The sequence below is a fragment of the Crocodylus porosus genome, unplaced genomic scaffold (assembly GCF_001723895.1).
Source record: "Crocodylus porosus isolate Cpor-Errol unplaced genomic scaffold, CroPor_comp1, whole genome shotgun sequence".
Lineage (NCBI taxonomy): Eukaryota > Metazoa > Chordata > Crocodylia > Crocodylidae > Crocodylus > Crocodylus porosus.
The window spans coordinates 10,282,184-10,288,424 of NW_017728921.1; the positions used below are offsets into that span (position 1 = coordinate 10,282,184).

At 41.0% G+C, this 6,241-nt stretch overlaps 1 protein-coding gene across 7 annotated transcripts in view; it reads left to right on the forward strand.

Moving 5' to 3' along the window:
* SFSWAP (splicing factor SWAP homolog) overlaps positions 1-6,241 on the forward strand; it is a 96,320-nt gene that overhangs the window by 42,807 nt on the left and 47,272 nt on the right. The gene's annotated exons all lie outside the window — the stretch shown is intronic.

The following is a 6,241-nucleotide window of genomic DNA, read 5'->3' on the forward strand; positions in this document are numbered from 1 at the left end:
TAGATTGTAAGGTGGATAGAAAACTGGCTGGATCATTGGGCTCAGAGGGTAGTAATCAGTGGCTCTGTCTAGTTGGTAGCCAGTATCAAGTAGAGTGCCTGAGGCCAGTTTTGTTCAATTTCTTCATCATCCACCTAGAAGATGGCATGGAGTGTGCCCTCAGCAAGTTTGCACGAGACACCAAACTGGGGGGAGTAATAGATATTCTGAAGGGTAGGACTAGTATTCAGAGAGACTTGGGTAGATTGGAGGATTGGACAAAAAGAAATCTAATGACATTCAGTAAGTACAAATGCAAAGTCCTGCACTCAGCATGGGACAATGCCAGGCACTGGTACAGGCTGAGGACTGACTGGCTAAGCAGCATCTCTGCACAACAGGAACTAGTCATTATGGTAGACAATAAATTGAATACGAGTCAACAGTGTGCTCTTTTTGCAAAGAAGGTGACTGGCATACTGGCCTGAATTGGTAGGAGCATTGCCAGCAGGTCGACGGAAGAGTTTCTTCCCCTCTATTTGGCACTGGCGAGGCCACATCTGGAGTACTGTGTCCAGTTGGGGGCCCTCTGGTACAGAAAGCATGTGGACAATTTGGAGAGAGTCCAGTGGAGGGCAACAAAAATGGTTCGGGGGCTGGGGGACATGGTTTATGAAGAAAGACTGAGGGAACTGGGCTTATTTAGTCTAGAAAAGAGAGGACTGAGGTGGGATTTAATAGCAGCTTTCAGCTACCTGAAAGGGGTTCAAAAAGAGGATAGAGCTGGACTGTTCCCAGTGGTGGCAGATGACAGAACAAGGAGCAATGGGCTCAAGTTGCAGCAAGGGAAGTTTAGGTTAGATATTAGTAAGAATTTTCTCACTAGGAGGGTAGTAAAACATGAGCATAGGTCTAAACAATTGCAGATTAAAGCAAACTAGTGTCTAATTGGCACAAGTCCTAGATCATTTGATGCATAAACTATTTCAGATGTATTGGTTAGTTACAGTCTTGTCTAGATCAAGTGTCCAAGTGGTTCATGCCAAATAAATGGACAAACAGAACAGCCAAACAAACGCTTATCCTTTTTTTTTTTTTTCTTTTTTCAATCCAAGAGTAGATCGTAAGCCAGTCTTTTTCAGCTATGTGGCCCTTTTTTTAAGGGTAATAAAAGACATTAACCAACCACTTCAGCAAGAACCATCAGTCACCAATGGACTGGCATTAGATCAGTATTCCAGAACTGCATACAACACGGAACAGTTGTTGTTTCCATACCAAGGTTGAAGGTGGCAATTCTTCCAGGCGTAGTAATATAACTTTCCTCCATCAGTGGCTGGAATCACCCATCCCTTAGACCAGGAACCCGGTTTCTGCTATACCTTCATTTTTGTTCTGTCTTCAGCAACTGCATCTCGTCTTCCAGAGTCAGATCTCAAAGTGCCGTTCTCAAATGCTAATCCATTAAAGTCTCTGGTAGTCTACAGGAAATAGTGTTTAATGTCCTGAACCCAGCTATAACTAATTTTCTCTTTGGTGCCTTGACAAGGATTGTTTTTTTTAAACTCTCTCTAGAGAAATAAACAAGTACCTTTCAGCTCAGTGCTGCTTCTGATTTTCCTCCTTTGAGTGCTGGTTTGGTGTCTGTACAGTAGCTATGAGATCATGTCAGACTTGAGTCTTTCCTTGCTTTGCTTTCCAAATGGTAATTTGATCCAGGAAGGTAAGAGTGGTTCTTGAGGAAATGAAAGATGAGACAGTAATGAATAATGAGGTCTACTCCCAGGCATTTTAAATAATTTGTATCCAAAATGATGGCATGTAACTGAAGTTAAGTCCACCTTATTCACATTACTTACTTTTTATTTTTTACTCACAAATGAGGTAAAAAAAAAAAACTACTCTTTTTTTTTGGCAGCCTGAATTAGCTGTAGGGTAGGCTTGGAATCAGTAATGATTTTTTTTTTCTCCCCAATCCTTTCTCAGACCAAAATTAAATGTCAAGGTTTAGTCGGTAATATGAAAAGGTTGGAGATAACCATTGTTCTAATGTGTCTAATTTACAATTCTAGGAACCGTATCTGTTTCTAAGCCTGTTTCCTGTACACTTTGGTGTATACGTTTTAAAACTTGCAGTTCAGGTTTTGAAATGAGCAATTTGTTAGGGTATGCATATAAAAGACAGTTTTGAAAGTAAAAAGATGGCAACAGCTTGCCTTCTAGAGCACCTGAATTATAGTTGCTTGCTGCTGCTTGAGATGGGTGATTAGAACTGCCGCTGCTCCCTCCGCTCGGAAATGGTATTTTTGTAGACAGAAACAATTATAAGATACAAACGTCTCTATTCTTCCAGAAGCTATGCATTTCAGAACTTTTCACAGCTGGAAACTTTGTGGATGAATGATTACTGCAGGTAGACATGCAGTTATCTGCCAGCCATGCTTATTGTTGTTTTAGAAAAGCCTGTTAATAAAAGTGGAGTTGACTTAAATGAAACATGCCTTTTTATCTGTGCCTTGCGTTCAGATATCCTTTTCTGTGACACACAAGGTTTTCTTTGAAAGTTTAGAGCTGACCAGCAAGGCTCTTGCTAGTGGAAGGCAAGTTAAGAAACCTTGTATGTAGGGGAAAGTACATAGCCTTGCATTTAATTCAACTATATTGAATGTAATTAATTCCACCAAGTAATTAATGTTCATTGAGATTAAAAAAGATAAGTCTCACATATGAGCCAGACAGATCCTCCTACTGAGCAAACTATCAGGTTTAGGGGGAAGAAACTCTTGTCAGGAGACGGCCTCTATAAAAGGATAGAAAGAATTTGGGGGGGGAAAGGAATTTCCATAAGAGAGAAATTCACTGTGGAGAGGAAACTGTGAACTACACTTAATGTGCATTCTTAAAAACAAACTTGGGAGTTTGGGATTAAAAACAAAATCATGGAAACAAAGCAGGAACAAGCACATAAATATACATCTAATTACAGAATTAATGGCTGTGTCGCCAAAGCATATCTTCTCGCATACAATACACACCTTTTCCACAACAGTTTTGGTCTCCAAAATTGGGATACGTCTTAAGTGGGGAATTTTTCTTCTATGCTGGAAAAGAAGCTAGCCTGGAAACATTGTGCATGGCATTGAGCTACCAAGATGGCTCAGCAGGCTGAAGGGGTGGAGTCTCATGTTAATCCTCTCAAAGCTGTAGCTATTCACAGATGCGTAGGGCTGGAAGGAACCTCGTGAGATCATCGGGTCCAACCCCCCCTGCTCTGTGCAGGAAAGACTGCTGGGGTCAGCTTACCCCAGCACGGTGTGCGGCCAGTCTCCTTTTGAAGATCTCCAGGGTAGGTGCCTGCACCAGCCCCGCTGGGAGTCTAGTCCTGAGTCTGGTCACACAAACCTTGAAAGAAGTTTTTCTTTGTATCCAGTCTGAAACCTTCTAGGAGTTTGACTTGCTCCTGGTTTTCCCCTGGGGCACTTCGGTGAATAGTTGTTCGCCTAGCCTCTGATGCTCTCCCCTGATGTTTTGGAAGCTGCCACCAAATCCCCCAAAGTCTTCTCTTTTCTTGGCTGAACAGTCCCATATCTGTCAGCCTGTCCTCATATGGCTTGCTCTTCAGGCCGCTAATCGTACGAGTGGCTCTTCTCTGGGCTCTCTCAAGCTCCTCCACACCCTTGAAGTGTGGCACCCAGAAGTGGATGCAGTGCTTCAGCTTCAGCCTCACCAATGCCAAGTAGAGCAGGAAAATAACTTCCTTAGTTTTGCTTGAGATGCATTGGTTGAGCAGTATGCTTGAAGCAGCAAGTGAGCTCTCGGTAGCATCTGGATGAGGCTTTATTTACAGGAACTTCTATGAAGAAGTACTGAAAGAAAAGAACAGACAATCTTGCTACTGCCCTTGCAAGGGTCTTGGGTCCTAACCTTGTGGATCTAGAGTAAGTGCTCCTAGGAACATTGTGTCCGGGAAGTGTGGCATCTCTGGTGTAACACCAGGAGGATCTTGCTGCCTACTGCCTTACCCAGACTGTGTTCTGGGATGCCATACTTTCTGCACGCTCTTTGTTCCTAACTTTTTTTTACATTCTGCCTTTCAGACATAAGTTGCATGTTTTGTATGGGAGTATGTTGAATGCAAAAGAAATATGGTAGCTAAGCTGTGTAATTGTTTCCATTTGTGTTCTGCTGCTCGTAACTTTATGAAATTTTCATGCTTGAGCTAGAATGTTCCAATTCTGATCTGTGCTCAAATGAAAGCATTTTGTAAGCTCGAGCAAGGGGGGCTGAGGGATGAAACATCTCAGCTAGTACTGAATTAGTGGAGGAGAGGGAGGAAAACACAGGAATAAACTAAGAGTAAAAAGCAGAAACTTTAAACATGAAAGAGCCCTCGTGAAAGAAGAGGTGTCTTTGAGCCTTCACTTAAAATGCATTTTGATTCAATCAGGTTAATGACTTGCTGCACAGTGAGCTAGCAGAGGTTGTGTGTGCATGCTTAATGTAGCAACCTGGTGAAAAGAGTACAGAGGATTGGAAGTGACTAACGTTAAGTGCTGTATAAGGACATTTTTGTTCTGCTGCACCTTTGCAGCTCCCACTCTTGCGGGGGGGGCGTTGTTTCTGTGGCTTTTTAAGGTGTATTCCAGTCTCATCTGGAAGCTGCTTTTTTGGTGTTCATTTTTTCCTGAATGACGCCTGTTGGACATTTCTTACAAAAATGTTGAAGGCTGAAGTGATGCAGCTAAGCATTTGAATTAAAAATGTTACAATATGGGTTTTGTTAAGAACCTTAAGTCATAACTTTTACTGCTTGAAAATTATATACAGATTGACCTTTCTGTGATTTGAATTTTTTAGTCCTTCAGAGGAAGATGAGTTCTGTCTAAGGCAGTGGCTTTCAACCAGTGGTCCACAGACCCCTCGGGGGGTCTGCAAACTATGTCTAAGGGGTCCACGAAAGATGACTGTGATCAATCAGAAGTATGTGAATACCTACACTTACAATTCAGAATGATCCACACCTCCGTTCGAGATTTCCAAAGGGGTCTGCCCCTCCATTTGACATTTTTTAAGGCTCCGTAAATGAGAAAAGGTTGAAAACCCCTGATCTAAGGCCTTGCCAAAAGGCCCACAAGATAAACTATCACACAGTGCATCCTCCCCTGAAGGACTTAGGAGGTCAAATCACAGAAAGGTCAAATTGCATTTTTTAAGTCAGGGGCTTCTTTAAAATCGGATGTTGATGTTGTCTGAATCTGGCAAGTGGGTGTCAAAGTCATTTAAATAAGTACCAGTACCAGCACACTGATTAATTCTGGAGTGAAATTCTTGCACGTGACAGGGAGCATTTTAAACTGCTATCATTTTATTTTGTAAAAAAAATTTATTTATTTTTTTATCTAATACATTTTATTTATTAGATTAGTAGAAACCCCACACCTGCTGTGATAGCAGACCCGAGCACCTGAAAATTTCTTGTTATTTTTAGTTTGCTTTTTTCCTCCCTTTAGTTTGGAAATTGCAGGAGTTAAAAACCTGTTTTTATGTTGATCCACTGGGTAACTGTGTGCTTATCAAAATCTGCACCAGGTCAGAAAAGGTAGCCCAGCAGTTGGCAGATAAATGCTAAATCACTGACTCTTTCCATTGAACTTTAAGGTAGATTAATTAGCAGTGGTAAAATGTAGCTTATGTCTTCTACAAACTATTTTATTGACATTGAAACCTGGTGGCTACTTGCTTGCTTCATTTTTTAAGATGTCAAGCAGTCTGAAGCAAAAGGAGGACTAACGTATTTTTTACGCCTCACAGCTAAGGTGATGCAGTTGAAATGCACAGCATAAAAGTACAATCTAGATGTTTCTGCTGTTCTAGATAGCACGTTACGTGAATACTGGGGGGGAGGTTTCAGCCCTAGCACACAACATGTAAATGAGATTCGACTTTGGTTCAGTCAAACAGAAGTTTATAAAAGGAGAAAACATCAAATTCTCTAAGTCTTGAGTACTCAATTTCAGAGGAACATTTGAATTGTGTTATTATTTTGTATAGAATATTAAACCTTTAGTTCTTCTTAACACTGGGATGAATACTGAAAACTGTGACTGGATCTCTGAGAAGGCATAAAGTAACTTTAAAGTAGTAGTTAGGATATATTTGAAAAGACTAAGCTGGACATTCTTGTGATTAAAAAAAAACAAATTTCCACTGAAAGAAAAATTATGTAAGAAAATAAGTGTTCAGTTTCAGTCATTTTCTCTTC